The sequence below is a fragment of the Lissotriton helveticus genome, chromosome 3_1, assembly GCF_964261635.1.
Source record: "Lissotriton helveticus chromosome 3_1, aLisHel1.1, whole genome shotgun sequence".
NCBI classification, from domain to species: domain Eukaryota; kingdom Metazoa; phylum Chordata; class Amphibia; order Caudata; family Salamandridae; genus Lissotriton; species Lissotriton helveticus.
In genome coordinates, this window is record NC_136061.1 from 966,028,256 (window position 1) to 966,050,384 (window position 22,129).

The 22,129-nt window shown below is 44.3% G+C and overlaps 1 protein-coding gene and 1 pseudogene across 4 annotated transcripts in view; one reads left to right on the plus strand and one right to left on the minus strand.

Moving 5' to 3' along the window:
- The window catches only part of AGAP1 (ArfGAP with GTPase domain, ankyrin repeat and PH domain 1), a 1,166,515-nt gene that overhangs the window by 318,488 nt on the left and 825,898 nt on the right, over window positions 1-22,129 (minus strand). The gene's annotated exons all lie outside the window — the stretch shown is intronic.
- LOC144825307 (GTP-binding nuclear protein Ran-like) lies at window positions 657-17,805 on the plus strand (annotated as a pseudogene).

Here is a 22,129-nt window from a genome sequence, read left to right on the forward strand (position 1 = left end):
TGTGGTGTAATGATGGTGGGAAAGGTGGGTTGGAATAAAAAAACAAATGACAAAAATATCATTGCAGGACAAAGACCCACACACAGAGTCCGCCGGTGTACGTCCCGCCGTTAAAAGCTAGCAAATCATTACCAATATGCAGCAAAGGAATGCTTAGGGAAGATATAGACAGAATGAAAGACCGCAAAAAGACAGATCTCTTCTGTCTAGAAAATTGAATAGATGCATCCTGAATAGCTTCTTGGAGGAGGAGAAAGAAGGCTGGGTCTTGATGCCAATGGAAAGTGAGTCCCAGGCGGAAGTCCTAGCCCCGGAGAAGGAGCGGCTGTGAGACTCGAGATTAAAACATAGGCACTTCAATCTGTAGTGTGCTCTGGCTACGCAGATGCTACTACACAGGCCCAGTTTTAAGGATGCACCAGATTAAAAAGGGTGGGAGGGAGGTGTGTGGAGGTGGGTGGCTGGTGTTGTTCCGAGTTATACACCCAATGATTTAATCTGGCCTTTACCTTTTTTGTTTTGTTTTATATAGCGCGAACTAGACCCGAGGCATCGGGTATCAGAGCGCTTTACATGAGAACCACTTACGTTACAGACGGACACATTAATTTTTTTGTTCGGCACGGGGGATTAAGTGATTTGCCCAGAATCACAGGATGTTGAGAGTCGTTGCCGAGGCTGGAACCCGGTTCCCCAGCATCGAGGTCGACAGTTTTAGCCGTAAGGCTACATCCTCTCCCGTTCAATCACTAAAGAAAGTTCCCCGCCCTACTTCACCTCCCCCCTTTTCAGTGAGCCACTTAGGACCCAGGTGGGGAGGAGCAGATGGCAAGATTTCAGGAGTGATATAAGGGACTGAGGGCCATGATGTGGAAGTAATCCTGTTCCAAGATGGATCATGTCATGGGGAACCAATCTTTCGCTTGTTGGAGTCTCTTGAAACCCCAGACTGCTCAGTGGCCTGGCTCCGGAATTAATTTATGATGTGGCCGTAGTCATTTTAGACAACACTGTACATTCATAAGAACAGGGCGATTTTGTTGTATTGATCTCCAGGACTTATTACTACATTCCTTAGGGTTTTGGCAATGACCACCATGGGTGTGGAGAGCTTGGTTTTGACTGTACAGGTTAAGTGGTGGAGAAATTGCGCATTTTAGAGAAATGCGCAATACACACTGCTTAAGGACACCGATGAAAGTGCAGAATCAAGAGGGGCTCCAGCCTCCATAGTTGATCATTCCCCATCTTGGAGAAAACAACCTCACCTTCTGTGGAAGAAAAGGACTACAAGAATTTAATTTGTGGGAATTTAACTGGCTAAGTAAACTGTTCCTTACAACTTTGCTGACCTGGTCTTTTGTGATTCCCAGAAAGAATTGGGGCAGGTATTACCATCAAGGGGCCTTGAATGTATCACAACTGTGGGATGAATGCTGAAATGGTCAAGTACTGTGGAGGTGCAGAACAACTAAGACATGTACCTGATAAGATAATTAGGACAAAAAACCTCTTTGCCCCGTTTGTCGGGATTAAGTATACTGATACACATAACTGAATGGGAAAAATGTACCTAGGAACAATTTTCTTAGTAACACAGATGAACACAATGGGGAATTTTCCTTCTGTGTTGTTTTCTCAGGTGTAGGCTCAGCAGGAGCAGCATATTGGGAGAGTGGGCTCTAGTCCCATACCAACTTGGGGAGACCATACTTCTCCTGGGATTTGGGTTGGGCCGGGGGGAGAAACCTTGTGAACAGTCAGACCCCTGAGAGAGTTTCCAGAAAGACTAAGGACGTCTGGGTAGTTTCGCCTTCGTGTGACTAATAAAGGCTGATAATGCAATTTCTGTAGTTGTATTACTGATGATAGCATATTGTAAATATTGCCTTTAGAATTTCTTTTTTCCCCACAAATGACTTTGATCTAGAACTTAAGTGTAACAAATATGACCCTAATGATCCATACTGCAGGGGGTCTAGTGTTCTTTTCCTTGAGCGGTATGAAACCAGCACTGGGCACCTCCTAGCCTACGCTACAGCACACCCTGTCTTCAAGGAACAGTGTGGGATTATGTCCAGGGGATGGGTGGAGGGAATGAAAAGGGGTTTGGGATGAGGGCGGTAATCTGGTTTCTGCACCTAACGATTCTACCTGAGCCATATCCTCCAGGCAATATTGATGTTCTTCAGATGGGACCGACTCCTGCAGGCCACCTCTGATCCCAGGGGTTGGGGCAGGGTGAGAAGGCGCCAGAAATCCAAGAGTTGGTGGTGTACCCAAAAGAGCGAACAGATAACAAGGGTGATATACTCTTTTCAACTTCCAGTTTCCATAAATGAAGCGCAGCCACCACCAAAGGAATTCTTGTTACTCCTACTCCTAACCCTTAGGATTAGTGCTCTAAATGGTGGTTAATAAGGGTGAGCTACCTTGCAGATGAAGGTTAGGGGCAGTAAGCATATTGAGAAAAACAACCGAATGGAAAACGGTTTCCTATGAACAAATTGTTCAGTAACAGTTTTTATTTTATTATTATTTTTTAACCAGGGGTGGAATCAGCTGGAGCAGTACACTGGTGAGCACTGATTCCAACCTCTGACCACCTAGAAGACACCCTACTTGTCCTGGGAGTTGGGAACAAGCCATGCGGGTCGGGCGTGGTGGGGTGGTAGCACACGAGCAGTTTAGTCAGGATGCAAATGCTATTTCTTGTTAAAGTGTATCTGATGCTGGAACTCTGCAAATATTGCTTACATAATTTTAGATGGGTGTTTATTGTAACATGTTAATTTGCTCTAGAACTTCCGTATAATAAATACAACTCCTTTGATCCACACTTTAGGGGTTCTTGAGTGTCATTTTGGTTCCTTAGATTGTAAGATTATTCCTTACACCTCCCAAGATAGGGACGACCGAATGGATTTATTGCTTTACAGACTAAACAACATAACTTCAAGGTAATCCTGGCATTTAAGGGTAGCTCTCTAAGAAGGGAGAAAATCCAGTTGCATTTTTTCGTGGATGTGACTAGTCTGTCTGCTGAATGAGTAAAGGCTTTCAATGGGGTGAGGTGTGACTGAGATGTACCAGAAGGAAACATTTGCCAAACTGAAGTCTAGGTATAACTAGGGCATGCACCACATGTTTCAGGTGTTTCCTGGGAATAAGATTCCTCTCCTTTTTGAGGGGCCGGAGAAAGATATTTACAGCTGTGGCCAAGTTAGGGGTATTTGGTACAAGAAACTTAGATTGCTCCAGGATGAAGCAAACTAGGACATTATCTACTCCTAGAGGTTTCCATTTTGGCATTTTGTTTTTCATTTGCAAACCCCCCCCCACGCCCCCCCCTCCCCCACCCCTCTGACCCCAAAACCTTATTCACCTCTTCCAAATCCTACCAGATGTGTTAACAATCAAAATGCCTCTTGTAAGGCTCCAGCAAACGATGCAAAACTAAATTACACGCCAGACTGAATGACGGAGAGCAAAATCAAAAATCAACAAATCCATATCGGAGTTTGATGAATACTTTTATAAAGTGTCAGTTAAAAAATAGCACAATATCATTTTTCCCACTTCACTAGAGCCATTAATCTACATTCTTTTAGGAGCATGACACAATATTTCTGTAATCAACGGGATAAGCATTTTGTAAGATTACATCTAAATAACTGGATTGCATGCATCTGCATATGACACTTAAAAGTGTCTCTGTAACAGTTAACCCCGAGAACTATTTAACCTGTAAATGTTTACTAACTTCTGCTTTTACTCTATGCCCGACTGCAAGACCTGTCAATTTCTCACGAGCCATCTGGCTGCAGTTGTAGAACAGGGAGCTGGGCACCGCATAAGAAACTCTTTAAAGCTGACCACGGTGCTTTTTATGAAGAGGCTGGCTAAAGCTTACAAATCATCTCTTCAGTCCCCAGTAGTACAAATTAAATACAATAAAAAATGCATTTTCAACATATTAAATCTTCCAATCATACCGTGCCTCCCAAATAAACCCACCCCTCCACTCCATGTGGCACCAGCACACCCTCACCCTTTCCAATTCCCTATATCTTATGTCTTTTTTTCAGGGGCTTACAGATCCTTAAGAAACCTTTCTGCACTTCTTCATTTCGCTTTACCTACTAGTTCTTTCTAATGCTGGATGTGCCACCCTCACCTAATGTATTTCGGCTAGAACTAGTATATCTTCACGTTTCCCTATCCTGTAACCCTAAATACTCTTAGTAATTTAAAGTCAACATACAAGATAACTGAAGCTATAACATTTTCCCCATGGATTTTCCATTACAAAGCAGAAGATCCAAGCTGGGAAGTTATCTTCTTCGCCCCTACAGAACCTGCCCACCACGTCAACATCTTGGCTGAGTGTGCTGCGGTCCTAAAGTAAGAAAGTTGAATCCCGTCAGAACAGAGATGAGAAGTCAAACTATCTTCCTTTTTTTGACATGCTACTTTTCTGTTTACAGCAAATTGTTGTTTCTCTGATTAAATTTCTACGCATCTAGTTAATTGCCATGGCTTTCTGGTCCCCTCCAAACCCTGTGGGACAATAAATAAGCGATTACGGTTCCCACCTTCGACCACAGCTCTTATCCCACCTAGAGTCTATGAGGATACAGTGTGGTATGGTCACGGACACATGCTCCTATCCAGAGTTTGTTCCACTGCATATTCTCTACCTCCATTATTGATCCGTGCTGGGAAGCAGACTCAGCTGAACGAAGTGGAGTTGGGCAGCACAGCAAAGGTGGTGTGCAGCAATCTAGAAACAGACAGGATTGAATCTGCAAACCACAACCATGAACCTCCTTCAAGGCTGGATGTATCTGTGAAGTCATCCAATATTCATCTCCTCAATATCCTACTGGCCTCCTTGTCCATACCAATTCTGTGTCCTTAATGCACTAATCCGCAACACTGCAAAAACAAGGTGTACCACATTTTTCCTTAAGTGGATAGGAGAACTGCAGGTCATACCCAATACATCCTTCCTTTTCAAATAATTTTCCTCATGCTGATATAACTTCTATTTCTCACTTTCGGTGGCTTTGCATTACATGTAGCCAAACTTCACCAACGATGCGATGCATCTTACATCCCAAAAAACTTCTATTGGACTATCCAACTTTTATGCGAAATCACCACGGCTTTCCATGCAGAACCACAGATCCAACTCAAGCTTGTTTTAGTTGCGGATGGCAGTACTGGCAAAATTAAGTTTCTCGCACGTTACTTGCCTGGAAAATTTGAAAAGAAATATGTTGCTACACTCAATGCCGAAGTCCATTCTAAGGTTTTCTACATCAACTGAGGCCCTATCAAATTCAATGCATGGCATACAGTCGGGTAGGAATAATTTGGCAGTCTACAAGATGGATATTATATACAAGGCCAGTGTGCCATTATTATGCATGACATAACATCAAGAGTCATATAAAAAAATGTTCTACATTGCCATTGAGCCCCTGTGCGAGTGGAAGAAAACATCCCCATGTAGTGTGCGGCAAAAAAATGAATATTATAGCAAGGAAAGTGAAAGCAAAGTTCATGGCCTTCCACAGAAAGAATAATGGTGTAGTATTTGTATATAAAATGAATTTTTTTTTGTAAAAAATCGCTTTAAATTGAATGAATAAATTGCTATTGAGTAGCAACATCTCAGGTTGGAAATGAGTTTTTCTACCTTATAGAGTTAAAGTCGTGGTTTAATTCACGTATCAGTTTAGGCACGTTCTTTTGTTCTTGGTTCCACAGAAAGAGGCAGCTCTACAAAAGATCTTTTGAAAGTAACTTCAAGTTTGAGGAACCCTGCTTTAGCTTGCAAGAAAGCTAGTTGCATTATACAATTTGGAGTTTGCAGCCAAGACTGCTCTTGCACCATCAGAGGATGCTAAGAAACCAGCAGTGTCAGCACAATATGAGCAAGATTTACAGACTGCCCATATCAGTGCATTAATAGGTAAGGATTACAATCAGTGAAGGAAGCTAAAGCCCATCGTCAGAGGTCTAGCTTCATAGGCAACTGTCTTGAGATATTGAAGGTGAAGTATGTTTGCCACTTTATTATCTAGCAGAGAAGATCTTGCTTGAATATTGGACCTGCGCAGTTAGAGGTTTTAGACTGCAATTACTTAACCCGTTACATTCCACATCTAAGTTAATGACTGATGCAGTTACAACACATTTAGACGCTAATCCAGTTTCATTTTTGTTTAGACCATAATAAAGTTGTATTTCAAATACGCAAGCAAGGCTATCCCTGTCATCTTTCTAAGTATGGTGGAAGGTGCAAACTCTTTATTGATTATGTTGCAATGAATGTTAGTGCATCGTCTCATTATGTTCTATTTCTTTCCTTGATATGTCGCCTGTGTGGCCCTCTGGATGTGAGCTTTTCCAACACCTGCCTCAGTGACCAACTGAGATTGCTATCTGGGGTGGCAGGCCTCTGCTTCAGAGTCAACCTCAACCACCACAAGAGACAACAAGTAGACTACAGAGTTTTCCAGCCAAGGGTGTGCGAATATCTGAATATGATATTCCAATTCAGTCAGATTAATATCAGCATTTTCTGCAGACTCTGTACTCTGTGGCCCTGGGTGGACAATCTGTTCACCAAACTCACCAGTGCCTCCTTACACAACAATCAACTCCCCCTCCCCCATTAGTCAACTGTTTTCCTGACAAACATACTTCCAGCACTACTGAAAAAACCTCAAAAAATTGAATAATGTGTGCCCCTGGACCACCATATACTGAGCCGTATTTAGCCACACCGTCATGACCCAAAATACAAACACAAAATCATGTTCATGATTCAGAGGGATAGCAGTCACATGGACACACTGCTGTTTATATCTAGGGTGTGTGGTGTATACCAAGGTCATTCCCCATCATTCTCATCATTCAAATTCTGTGGCGAGGTTTTATCAGCCTTCCACGCTCCTGCTGTTCACATGTCCTGCCAACAAATAGGAAGACACAGAGGTGGTGTAGAACCGACATTTTATTTCACTGTTCACTTTAAAATGTGCTAAACGTCTCAAATACTGGGCACACAACCAAGCAACTAATAGCCATGGATTTGCCAGAGGTCATTCTTTCCTTGACCTGAATGTTCTCGAATAAATGCCCTTTAGATGCACCAGGATGTTTTAATATATTTGCCAACTCTGCTGCTGCTCAGTGGTCCTCTTTATGTTTTAATACGACACAGAGCACCCAGCTTGGAATAGAATGCTGCTCACAATTTGAACCTCTGACCAGATTAGGCAATTTATTAGGCTGACAACTCCCACATAAATAAAATAACCGTGATAGTAATCTGTCCTGGAATGGGCCTACAAGCCTAATTCCGTCAACCTTTTTTTCTGGGGGTTTTCCCTACTCACCTCTCTTATTTACTTTTAACGATCTGAAATTCACCGACTAACCGCTCCATAGTCTGATGGCGGATTCTAAGCTCACGTCCTTTTCTTCAACCTTTTTCAGGTTTCTGCACAAATTCTTATTTTGGGTGGTGTTCAAACTGGTCCCTTCTGATATCCAACCTAACCGGATGGCATATCTTTTCCCACACCTTCCAAGATGCCTCTTTTCTACATTCTCAGATGAACTCTCTCAGCACCCTGCAGAACTGCACATGGGGCGGCTTTCATCACATTTACAACAATCATGTATGAATTTGCTGGGATAACGTGATCATACTCTCATTATCCGTGCAAGGGATCAAGAGAGGGCTTTAACGACAGAAAGTTAACATGATTTTTATCAACAGTTTAAGCTACTTATAGTTAGTTAAGGAGTAGGCTACTGAGCTATTGGTTCGATAGCCCCAGGCAACAAAATCTGGTCACGGTGCGCATCTTGGCATTGTGGGGCAAGAAAGGCCCTTGGGGATTCAAAAGCTGTCCAGCTAAGCATTAATCTGCACTAATTCCCAAAGCCAGCCTGTCCCTGCAGCGAAGGAAAGTAGTGAATGGCAGAAAGAGTGCTGACTGGAAAGCAGATCCGATTCAGAAAGGGGGTGGTGATGGACAGAGCATCTGAATTAAGCAGAACACTCCTACCCAGTCAAAAGATCAGGGCTTGATCCATCACCGTTTTTTAGCTCACTGCACCATCCCAGTTCAGAACCTGGCTACATGCAAATTAGTCTGTCCCTGGCCCAGTGCACCATGGGAACAGGGCAGACCAAACTACCAAGCCAATTCTTTACTGGAAAGGAAACAAGCTTCCGGGGACCGGTTTCTGGCATTACAGCCGTATTCGGCCTGGCTTGCTTGAATCCTGATGGTGCAGTGAGAAAGGGACTCATGTCTGAGCATACCCTTCCACTCCTATAGTGGCCAAAACGATTCAGAAAGGGGGTGGTGATCCATCACCACCCACTTTCTGAACCCCTTTATGGAAAGCAGATCCAACAACATTCCACACAGCAGTAAGTGAGCAACATTGCTCAGGTCCCCACCTTTGTTACCAACATGCAGAAGAGTGGGCATAACATGAGAACCTGGATTTAAAGTCAAGAAATGAACAAAACTGCAACACCCGAGCACACAGCCAGATTAAGAAGCATGACCTTCCCATCATGGAGTTGGTGTTTTGATCCTCAAATAGATCTGCTCCATTAGGGACGATTGATGGTCAACCGCTCCTACCAGCTCGTAGACTAGACATACATCACCACCTAATGCGTTGACTGCAAGTGACGATGTAAATAGAGACACCCCCCCAACACCTCCCTCCCCACCTTCAAGATTCTGACCCCGAAGGACAGAAAATCTGTGTGAGGCAGAAGCGGAAATTGATTTTCTGTGAGGTACCTCTGCCAAGAGTGGTAGGGAGAGAATGTTATCCCCAAGTGAATGTTGCACAGTTATTCCGAAGCATGCGACATTGTTTATACCATTTAATTCACTAACCTAACTTCTTGACAAAATTGCCCCTGTGGATGCCCTTCGGTTCAGGGAGTGAGATTACTGAAGACCCTGACCATGGCACACAACCACTAGGTGTTGTCTAGGTTTTATTTCGGATGCTGGGCAAGATAGTTCAGGGTGGTTTCCCTTTTCACAGGTCTCATTATTCCACCACAAAATCATAGATGTTGTCTCTCCCCTCCTGTGTCACCTACCTGTGGCAATGGAAATCACATTTGGGAGTGAATTGGGGGTGGTGGGTGGGTTCTAATGGTTTAATGGGACTATATGCAAGCTCACTGCTAGGGCAGCATCAAGAAAGTTACTACTCGCTTCCGGCCAAGCCATCATTGTGAGATCGCCGCGAAGCCCCACTGCTAGAATGCTATCGTAGAAGATTAAAGTACTGCAGCCTGTGAGGCACTTGCTTTGTGGATAAATGTAGGACTTTACTCTCTGGCTCTGCCAACTGGGCACCTTTCATCACTCCTCGACCTAACAGCGCAAAAGAAAGAGACCAGAATAAAAACGGGTCTTCCAGGTGGCGATCCGTCGCATGTTCTCATCTGATCATCGAGTACAAACATCGCTTCAGCCAATCAAATTCTAGTGCTAATGAAAGGACAGCGGCGGCAAAGAATTATCATATGCAAATGGAGGTGACCTGACCAGCCTCCCTAACCCCTTTCCTCCTGCTACCTGCTGAACAAGCTGATCAGAGGGAGCGCTGCTGAAAGAAGAAAGGGAAAATAGACCCTTGAGCGAGGCATGGGGCTAATTCCCAGCCAAGTACTTTGTAAAGCGCACTTAACAAGTCCCAGGGGCCCACTCGACGGCGGGCCACACCAGAAGGGCCGTCTTCTACCCCTCAACAGCTTGAGAAAGGCAGTAATTGCCTTCTCATTTGCATCCTTCTCCCCTGCTGCTCGTCCAGAGCCTCTCAATGCCTGGTGACTCAGAAGAAAGAAAACAAGCCTGTGTTCTAAAAGAGGGTGGGGAATTTAAGGGGGTTCCTCTATTCTCAGCCAAGAGCGCGAATATACAAGGCTCTGAACCCCCAACCTCTATCCGACCTCGTTCAGACAGACGGCCTCAAATAATACACTTTTCTCCTCTGCTTGTGTATTTTTCGGCATCTTCCCATTTCGCTCCTAATTGCGTTGCATCTATTGCCATACACTTAATTAGCTGCAGTAATGTGATTTCCTGTTACATAGGCAAGCAATTAAGAGCTATGATTGAGTTTCATTCAATTAGCCTCAGCAAACATTCTAATTGATGTCCCAGATGCAAATGAGGTGCTGTAACAGTGGTCCGCCAGCGAGCCTTTCGGCGTCAGAGAACCCCCTCTGGTGGGATAGTATGTGCGGCACCAACATAGAGAGCATGCTGAGCATTCTTGGCAGGGATTGGGAAAATACAGAAAGAGATAAATGTATTGGCACAGCAAAGCTCTACTGTATTCTAGGTGTAATGCACCCACATTTCTTTCATTATAGTGCCTAGATTTCTATTGTGGTTTACAAGACCTGCATTTAAGGGAGGGTTTTACACTGAACTCCAATGACCAAGCTAGGGTTTCTTCTCGCCTTTTGGACCCGACCGGAACGCCTCTCCAGGTCTTATAGTCTAGTTTCTGTGTGAGTAGGAAGGTATGCACTGTTGACTAACAGTAGACCCAATACTCAACCAATATGGTCGCCTTGTTCACACATGGGGAAGAGTTGACCATAATGCATGTGGCAAACCATATAAAGAATGGCTAACCTGAACAAAGACAGATTCTGCAAGCCAATTTTGTTTTTTAAAAAACTAACAAAAAAAACTACTAAAATCTCTCCAACACAGAAAATTTCGGGCTATTCTGAGATAGGCTGGATTAAAGCAGCAGATGACAAAACTTGTGACCAAGACACAGTGTGTCTCAGTTGGATGTCATACTTTAGCTTCTATGATATCGCACCCACTTCCTGATGGGAATTCTGCACCTTTCGTTAGAACAATAAGTTGACTTGTGAAGGCTATAAATCTGGCAGTAACGGGAAACGTGAAGCCCTCTCCCAACATTTCCCTATTTTGCCTTTCCATGTTATGGCCAAAGAATTTCTCATTTTTTACTCAGGAACTGGGGTATTCCATAGACAACGGCTTGACTTGCACAACTGATACATTCAAGTGCCCTATCTTTTACTCTTTTAGTGTAGTTCAGACATGACTCCTGGTTGAATGTGGGCAGCTAAAATAAGGAAGGAGGTAAACAACGTTATGATGCCTAAGCCGAATGATTTCTTAGCCACATGATAGAGAGACATGTACCAGTCTCTTCCAACTATAGCAAAAATCCTCGGAGCCAAATATTGATCACAAGAATTCTCATTTACGTGGTACGCAGCCAGGGCAAGAGAATAGAGTTTAGCCTTGTTCTGAAAGAAAACCATGCGCATAGCACACCTTTGATCAGATATTGACCACTTCATCACTGTCAGTGTGGAAGCAGATGAAGAGGGTGCTCTGTCCTTGGGGGCTCAACCTCGATGGGAACAATCAGTCAGTCTTCACCTGAAAACATGTTCTTATCCCTCGCGCGCTCTGTCCGGTATCAAGAGATTACCTTTAGCCCGTCTACAAATATAGCATCAATGTACCAACAATGCAAGTTCAGCTTAGCGTGAGTAACCATTAGTCTGCTATGTTGGGAGTTAAGTGCTAACTTCTGACTACACAGTTGCTGTATTCTGGTGGCTGCCAGGTCGGCACCTGCTTTTCTGAAGGTGTTGTGCTCTCAAAGTTGCTTTTCCTTCAGAGTCAACTTTGTGCAATCAGTCCCAGAAGCAGAATGCTCAGCTCTGGAGGCTGGTTGTTTCGCCTCGTGTGATATGCAATCCATTCTGGTGTTGCGATCTCAGTGCACCCAAATCTCAATGTTGCTTGCACAGTTTTTCATGTTTACTGCCAATTATCACCTTCTGTTGTGCACTTGAACCAAAAAAGGCATCCAAAACAGCTGTGCCTTGCACATTATCCGATTCCTGAGATCAGATTTTGTGCCAGCAAGACATGATGGGTAGTGAGAGCCCCTCAATAAAATATTAACTTTAAATGAAAGGAGGCAGGCAGCACTTCCTGCCAGCAGAGGGTACAGAATGAAGTCTATTTTTGGCCCTCAGAGACTCCTTTGGCACTCAGATTTACAAGTGCAATAGAACATTAGTGAAAATGTGAACACCGGGTATATTCATTGCGTGACTGCAATCATGTTTGTCAACGTCTTAGATAATTCAATGCTATTGTTACCCCAATATAATGATAAAATAGTGAAAGCTCTCTCGGGTGGACATTATCTCACTTCAGATTCCTCACCCTGAGAATATCCCCAAGTACCAGACTAGGTCTGGAAAACTCAAAAGCAGTGAGTGAGAAGGCAGTAGTGCTTTGTGAATGTGTACACTGATGCCCATGTAGATGCCTGACACATATTAAGTGCAGGTACTCCAATGTTGACAGTAGCAACAGGTGTAGCTCTGGTGGCATGAGCCCTTATGCCTTCTGGAGACTGCTTCTTAGCCAATGCACATCAGATCTTAATACAAAGGATTGTCCATCACAAGATGGTTCTCTTCTACACCAGCATGCCCTTCTTTGGCCCAGAGAACGCCACAAAAAGCTGATCACCCATACAATATCCCTTGGTGTGATCAATGTAAAAGTGGAGCACTCTCTTGGGGTCCAAATGATGGTCTCTCTTCCTCTTTAGAGTGATGAGTTGGAATAAAGAAGGTCAGAGGAGTGATGGCTTGTCCGACCTCAAAACGCGTCACCGCCTTCAGTAGGAATGATGCTCAGGTCTTTAACACTATCTTTTCTAGAAGAAAGCTGGTATGAGGATTCTGGACCTATAGGGCCTGAAGCTCGCTCACACAGAGTGCTGATGTTATCACAACCAAAAGTTGAGGAGGAGGAAAGGTTCAAATGTGCACTGCCTCAAAAGGGGTACACATGTGACAAGTGACAACCAAATTTACAAACACAAAGGGCTTTGGCAGAAACATACATTGCAGACGCTTAAGAAACCACATCACAACATGTGATTAGAACAAGGACGGCTTGTCCGGCAAAAGTATGAAGGTCAAAAGAGCTGACAAATAACCCAGGGGGGACTTGCAGTTAGTGGTATTAAAGGTTAAGGGCAGAACAAATAATACATCAACAGTTTGGCCTGCAATGGGTCCATCTGCAGGGTACTGCACCAAGCCACAAACCTATCCCAGCACCTTGCATATACAAAGATTTTGTGGAAGGGCAACTGGCTGCCAGGATGACATCAATAATATATAGAGAGAGGTCAAAAGTAACTGTCACCGCTCAATTGCCACAAATGTAGGAGCATTTTGCGCAGGCCTGGGTGCGAGACTCTGCTCTGCTGTCATGACAGACGATGCTCCCCATGTGGCAGCCTGATTGGAAAACAGATGTTCAGGCCCAGAAGTTCTGGGTACCATGCACTCCTAGACAAATCCAGAGCCACTAAGATGACTTGGGCCCAGTCGTTCCTGACCTTCTTCAGAACTCTGGGCAGGAGATGTAGAGGTGGAAAGACATACAGGAGTCCTGTGCTCCACTCTGCACAAATTGAGTCTCCTAGACACAGCCTTCTTAGAAATTCCAGTACATAAAAGTGTTCAAATTTTTCATTAGTAGCAAAGAGATAGAGCCAGGGTCCTACTGACTGCCCTGCTCCACCTCCAGGTGTAACTGCCATCTGTGATCCACTAAGCGTCATCAGCTGAGTGTGTCTGACCCACCCCCACATCCCCCAGTGTTTAAAGATTCTGCCAAAAGGTGTTTAATCGGGGAAATGTCCCGATGAATCAGTCAATTCTATACAGACTAGGCCTCGTTGCACAGGACCCAGGACCCCATCCCCATCCCCACTTGTTTAAGACCCACATGGTTTGGATCAAAGAGTCCACCACTGGCTGTCACACTAGCAATGCTAAGAACCAGCATGTCGCTGGCAGGTGTTCGTTTTTGAGTGTGCCCAGGAGCAAATAACCCTGGTGGGGCCTTTCATCCTATTTCCTTCCACATGGCTCCACTCTCCCAAACAGTGTACCAATGCACCCTCTACTGATAACAAAATATTTCCTCATCTTTACTAACCAAATCTTTCCTCATTTTCACCAAGAAAAACTATTAGTGTTAAAGAGCATAAAACTAAAGTGAAGCGGGCTGCACAATTTCTCTGAACCAACATTAAGTATTGATTGTCACAAATAACATCTTTGCTGACAACCAGTAACCCTTCGGTATAATCCCCGCTTTTTTTTTCTCATCACACTGTATCGCACGATAGCGCTTCGAGACCATATGAATGGCAATGGAGCACTGCAAAAACGTCAATGTAAATGTCCTATTTCAGAGCAGCCTAATTTGCTGAGTGTTACTAATGTGACCTTTTGAAAGTTTTGAACTGATCATGCAGTTTTCATCAAGCGTCAGACTATTACACTGTGGGTGGGAGGGAATCATAGAATGGATATCTCCGCCCACCTGTCATAGGAGCTATATTTGATGGTGTTTCAGATTGAAATCTCAGATTTGACACATGTAAACTCATGCTGCCTGCCAGTGAGACTGAAACACAGGCCCCCTGAAGCTGGACTCGGACAGACAAGAGACTGATGAACTGTGGCTGGAAGCATGATCCCCAACCAAGCCTTCTGTGTTTTGCTCTACGACAGGGCCAGTGCCAGCTGATCTATTAGCTCCTCGGGTCTCAACAGAGCACCCAGAAGACAACTGTTGTGAAGCAGATCAGTTGTACATGGTCTGGCACTGGACTTAGTAATGATTCTTTCTTAGAAGTAGAAAGTGAGTGACTCCGCTACCTAGCACTCAATGTGAACAGGCTTCCAGAAAGAAGACTTTTTAGAGGAAGGCGAGGACTTTGGGGTCAACACAGAGGACTGTGCTGTTAACAGAGGACAAGACAAGGGGATGCAAGTGGCTGGGCTATGCATATCTGAGGGACCAATATAGACTCGGAGTGTGAGAAAACATAAAAGAGCCAGCCCCAGGGGCACGCTGTAAAGTGTGGGGGCTGTGTCTGCCTGCACAAGGCCAGCCTGTGAGCAACAGAGCAGCCGGGAGCGGAGTCACACAGCGTTACTGGAGAAAGACGAAGCCTCCTGTGGCTTCTAGCCGCAACTGCACTGAAGCCTCCATTGCCTCTCCTTTCGCAACAGAGTGGATATGTTACTTTGAAAGACTAACTCTGAAGTGACTGAGGCAATTTTTCTTTTATTACAGCCTTATTCTAATTATAAAATACTTTTGATTTCAATACGTACGTTGGTCTGGAAGTTTCGCCTAGCGGTTTCTTGCTCCAAGTGTTGGGCTGGCGTGGTGCGCGTGCTCTGAAGTCGACCTTCTGGCCCGGTCTTGACCTACTCGAAGTGCAGACTGGGCTATGTCACAGCAATCGTGTTCTCGTAGTTACGATAGTTATGCATGGTGCTAAAAACATTTGTTCCACCGGCCTCCTACAATAACAAATGATCGTGCTCACACGGCCTGGGTGCCACCGTGCAGGCACGCCTTACACATTTGTACCTTCATCCGTCTTTAGATCACTGTGGGCAGTGCAATAAATGGGCCGGTACTGAGTACCCGCGCTATTTTTTTTATTTTGAGAGGGAGAGCACATGCACCTCTCAAGAGTGACGTCATACGTTTAATTGGAGAGTACCTGCACTTCTCAGAAACAGCAGGTGGTACAGAGTGCCTGCACTTCTATTTTCCCGTGTCAAGCACCGAGTGTGGGCTGCGGCTGCCCACACAGGCCTAGTGCATTCATCTGTCTGTCCATCGTTCCGAGTGCGACGCAGTCACTTGTCCTGCACTTGACAGGCAGACAGAGCTACTGCAGAATAGCGTCTGGAAAACATGCAAAACAAAGCCAGCGGAGCGTGGCGAGGAAAAAAACAAGGGAACACTCCCTAAAAACAAAGGCCCCTTCCCATTGCTTATTGAGTTCAAAGGCATAACATATAGCAGCCGGCAGCAAATGGAAACGGCACTAATTTTAAAGCCATAAAAAGCGATGAAGGGCCCTGCGGGGCAGGACAACACTGCGGCGCGGCGCCTAAATAAGACACGCTTCATTTCGTTCACAGCTTAGCCTAATGTCAGCGCAGCGCTTTCCTAGCCTAGAGTTGTACGAGGCGGCGCCGGCCGCGGAGGCGACACTCTCCGCCGTTCGGGGGGCCGGGGCGACATCGCTGTTGATTAGAAAATTTTTCAGTTTTGACAAGCACTTAATGAGCACAAATCGCGCCGTGATTGGTTTCCATTCGGGGGCCACAGGCACACCTGGGCAGAAACGACTTTTGCTTCTGCTGCTCCATTTCTCAGACCTTTAGCTTTGCCTCTCCCGGCGCCGCTCAGACCTCTCACGTCACTCCCAGCAGTACGCCCCCTACCTCCCACCTTCACCTCTGCAGCCTTCCCCTGCTCTTTCCTCCGCTCTTCTCGCCTGCCTTCTCTCTGCAGCCCCGGCTTCAATTGTTTAAAAAATACAATTAAAATAAGAGTTAGACCTAGACCCGAGAAATCGGGTATCAGAGCGCTTTACATGAGCACCGCGTTCGTTCCAATTCTCTACCTATTCCCCGTTCCCCAACTCTTACCCTCCCTCCCCTTTGCTCGAATCTTCCCTCTCTCCTACACTCAAACTCCTTTCATTCACCAACCATACTAGTTCTTTATAGACAATCTTTACACTCCCTCTTTCCTTTCCTTCACTCTCTCGCACCCCCAGATGCATTGCTTTCTATCATGCACATCTATTGTAAATACCCCCATGCTCGCGGTGTGTCTCCAGCTGCTACAGCTCTCTCTTAGCTCTACCCATCATCCCCCTCTCCAGCCCCACGACTATGTTCACCTTTCTGTCCCATCTCTCTTCAGGGCCCTTCTATTCCTAGGTCCAGGTAATTCTTCTGGGTTCTTCTCTTGAACTGTCTGCGATCCTCTACCAATCTCATCTCCTGCGACCCCGCTCCTCTGTGTCAGCGACCTGTCTTCAACCGTCTAACTTACTTACTCGCACCTCACTGCGGCAGGACAGTCCCACTGTTCGGTTCTCCTCTTCTTCCCTTTCAACTGTCACTCCAAACAGCTGCCCAAGTCGGTCTGTTTTGTTTCTTGCTCACGTTTTTTTCATCACTGGCCTCGCTTCGCTTTCCACGCACTCTCTTCCCCAGGATCTTCTCTTCCCTAGTCTAAGAGCTTCACTGCTTTTCTTTTAGGACCAACTTCTCTTTCTCTTGGCCTAAGCAACGAGATGCTGTAGGACTCATGGCCACAGCACAGCACCACCACGCACGCGCTTTGCAAACACACATATGTTATAAAGTGTGCTAAATTCACAGCTGAGTGAGAAAATAAGGAAGACCAACAGATTCATTTCACAATTCCTGCCGGTGTTAAGCGCCATTAAAACAAGCGAACACATTTTCAAACACTAGTTAGCTGGGGCGTGGAATGCAAAATGCTCAGCCATGCCTTTTAGCCCAGGAGCTAGGTATACCACTGTTAGTGCTGATGGGTTATGAACGGCTCATTGGGTTCTGTACGCCTCACATTACACCCACGCCAAGGCGAGAAAAACGGAATTTTGTAGGACAACTATCAACACCATCATTGTTGGTGACAGAAATCAGAGGAAACAAGAACACCACACAGTAGTTCCTAATTTTTGTGACTTTTTACATCTTTTGTTGCAGAGCCTCTGTCAAGAGTACCTCCTTGTTCATCAGTCAATCTGAAGATCAGAAACAGTGAATTTTTACAGATGAACTGACCAGCCACAGGCACCAATGAGACTACAGAATAACGGTGGAGGGGAAGCTGGCATGAGAGCTGGTGATGTCTGTAGAAGGACGAATTAGCTGCGCTGCAGTCTTGACCAAGTGGAGCAACAGCTTGATAAAACTAGATTATGTTTACTAATACAAGATGGTGGTTACAAATGACTGAAAAACCAACAATGACACCCAAAAGAGAACAATTACAAATCCATGTGCTTTGGGCGAGCTGTGCATTAAACAAATTCAACCTCACCAGAAAACACATAATCCTACAAACAAAGCATGATCAGACTTGGGTTTTTTCATGAACAAGATGTGTAATTGCTGATCTTTTTTAAACTGAGAATGATAAACCCAAATTTTCTTTTGGTGTTCTTTTTTTCCTGTCACACCTGGTTGCAGCAGAGTGTGCACCAAATCGGAACTTACAGTTTAACCTACTATTTTGATATTGATTGTGAACATTAGTGTGCGTAAACCGTGACCACACCAATGTGCAAAATTTCATGATAAAAACATGGTCCCAAAGAGAGCTGACATTAGAGAAAAGGCTAAGGCTCCCACCGTTGGGGTATTTACTATTTTTAATGGCCACGAGCGAGCAGTACTCACAATGTGTACAGTCTGGTGTGTACACAGAAAGGCACTTAACATAATCCTATTGGCCAGTGCTAGTCAATGAATGTTTTTCATGAATTCCTGAAGAAGAAGAACGCCTAAAAAGAATAGCCCAACTGCAAGGGTCTCTTCCTTGCTTACTGAATGAATGACTGCAAGCTTTTTACAGGTGCATGTTACAATTGACACCACTAGGTGATCACATCGAGCACTTTTTCGGAAGGGAGTGGGACGGTTGAGAGTAGATTTCCTTTATTTATATACTGTGAATATTTATACGCTCAGGCGTGGCCTGCAATGTCGGCAGAGTGCTTTGTAAGGCAGTAGGGAGACACAGCATGCACACATAGTAGCATGGAGCATTGATGATTGGTTGGTGCATGGAGGGACACTTACCGACGTCAGGGAAGTGTCACAACAATAGTCAAATAGTGGGGGCCCAGAGAAGGCCATGTTCAGTTAGCCAGACAGGAGAAAGATGGCAGCAAGATACATACATCTCTTCCAGAGCACAGCAATGAGGATGAGCAGTCTTGCAGTGCAGGTGAGGTTTGTTCCTTTTTAGGAGTGCATGAGCAGAAGGCATTCTTCATATATGTTCCTACAGTGCACTTTGAATTCCAAGTCTGTGTACAGAGGCGGAGCTGATGTTGACCACTCAACAGGTGGCCTATAATCAGGCTTGTTGGAGTGAATGGCATTGCAAATCAGGCAGTAGCTTGGAAATTGGACAAAGGGAAGAAGTGTTGGGGTGTGTTAAAAAAAATCTGATTTCTGATCAAATGGGCTGTCTCATGTAGGGCAGCCTTCGATGTTTACAGTATGGAATTTGGAAAGGGGCAATTGGCAAAGAATTGCCTCAGTATCTTCAAGATAGAAGATTATGTAGATAATGGCTTAAATGTTGTTGGTGAGCAGGTTCACGGGTGGTGCGTCCATAGGAGCACCAGGGAGTTGCCCCCCTGTGTACCAGCCATTATATATATATATATATATATATATATATATATATATATATCTCAAGCCCAATTGCCCGTCATTAATTCCCATTCACTCGCGATCGGATGCTTTTGGAGCGCAGTGACGGACACCGCGCGGATCTCACAAATCCCAAGCTCTCTGCAAAAAATTGCACAAGCACTCTCAGGAACGCTAGAACTCCCAGATTTTATTGGGGTTTAAAGAATATACACCACCAGACGCGTTTCGGCTGCTGCCTTTATCAACAGTGGCCGGCTACGCCATGAGGCAAGTTTAAATACTGCAGTACTGGTAAAATAAACAAAGGACACCTAACTTGATTTAGAAAAGGTGTCGGCCATTTCTAAACAGTAAAGAAAAGCGACAGAAAACATAAGTCACAACTTGGACACAAATGTTCCTCCTTAGACATGTAAGTAAACATTGCATTATATATATAAATATATATATATATGGTCTAGTGGAAGGCTAGCAGAAGCCGAAACGCGTAGGCCGTCCTAATCAATGCACGTTATTTTGCACATGGTGTGTAAATAAAGAACTTTTGTAAAATTCTACCTGTTTGCTGTGCCGTGACCTCCATCGTGAAGGACGAAGTGAGGAGAGTCTAAGAAATATATATATATATATATTAATTAGAGGGGATTTGTCAGTTGGAGTGCTCATGGAACGAACTTTGTTTGACATGCTGCCTCTGAAGAAAGAGTGTTAACTCTGAAACGTGTCAGGCAAGGTTATCCCAGTGCTTTTGAAAATCTTGTTGGGAGTGCTATCCAAAAGGGCAACTTGTGGAACTTGATGTATTACGGCCTGCCAGGTCGGGGATAGCACCTTTGCAGATATGAAATGCAAATCCAGTGACATTCTGCGTGAGTGACGCTTTGGAGCAACAAGCGGCGCTTTAATTTTGGAACAATCCTTTGGTGTTTGTGCAAGCAATGCTAACAAAAGGAAATTATGTACTTTATATTTTAACAGGTTCTGTGTCCGGACCCACTTGGGATTTAAATATGACTCCCAACTCCCGTGATTCTTTGTTTCCAGGCCCAGCTGGGCAGGATATTAATTAGAGGGGATTTGTCAGTCGAAGTGCTCACGGAACGAACTTTGTTTGACATGCTGCCTCTGAAGAAAGAGTGTTAACTCTGAAACGCGTCAGGCAAGGCGTGTGCTGATTAAATTACTTGTGCTGCACGAAGGTTGTACCAGTGCTTTTGAAAATCTTGTTGGGAGTGCTATCCAAAAGGGCAACGTGTGGAACTTGATATATATATATATATATATATATATATTCAGCGGTTTTAGGGGGTAAAGGGTCCAAGGCCTCGGCTAACCAATGTTAATAGAGCTAATCTGGTGAGGTTTTACTCGTCCATGACAATGGGAAACCCCTTCCCCATTATGGTTAGAGTTAAGGTGAAGATGTCGGAACAAGTAAGTATAATAATCAAAAGGTCTGACCTGCAGACTGATTACCAGAGACGCTTTTCGCATTGCCGAACCATATACACACAACCACTGAGGAAGGACCATTTTCCCTCCATCTCGCAGCCCTTTCATATCCTACGCCCTGAGGAAGCCCCAGGCCAGACGGCCGATGTAAGGGGCGAAACGCGTGATGGCTTTAAAATGTTTTTCACCAGGCTATGATACACATCATCAATAAATTGGATTTTATTCCAGGACCTTTTGATTATTATCCTTACTCGTTCCGACATCTTCACCGTAGTTATATATATATATATACATACATATATATATATATATATATATATATATCCAGTCAACAGTTCTTTAAATCGTTAAAACAACAGGCTGAAGCCCATACTAGTTTCCTCGATGAATTTTATTCAGGCTTAATCACCCAACGCGTTTCGCAGCGTCCGCTGCTTGTTCACGGGTACGGGTGCCATATTAACTCAATAAAGATATATTGAAAACAACACCATGTGAATTTTTTTCTCAACCACAAGTGAAAACAGACTTTGATATATATATAAAGTGCTCACGCTGTGGTACAAATTCATATACAATTATATTTCTCTATGAACCAAAGTATATACATTGTTATTTTAATCAGTGCCAGTGAAAATATAATTCATAATATCCATCACGGTTCTTTTAAAATTTTTACCGCATTCAGTGCTAAGTATTGCAAGAAAACTTATTGTTGTTCATAAGTATTACTCGTATAATTTGGCTCCAGTGGGCACCATAAATAATTCCTTTATGAAAAAACATAACTTGCCTGGAGATATATATATATATATATATATATATATATATATATATATATATATATATAATAACAATTTGCAGAATTACGGATAATTTCATTAAGACCAAGCCCGGCAGTGACTTCTATCACTGTGGTGATGCCCGATGAAGTACTGTGGGCTGTTCCAAGCATAATGATTGGCCGCCTCGCAATGAAATGAAATGCGCATGTCAGTTTGGCCATTTCGTTTTCACGGCACCAACCAGAAGTATACTCCTCAAGTTCCGCTCTGCATGTTAGCTGAGGGAACACCAACTCATCCTCCAAGTCTCTATGTGAGCGCAATGTCTGCTTGCCCTATCCAATCCGGGTGCAGCTGTCATGCTGTTCACCAATACGCACAACATGAAAGCAGCACCAGGATTGGTTTAGTTGATGGGCGACATATTTGCACTGCTTCCAGACTCCCCAAACTCTCTACATTAGATAGTGTTCTCCCT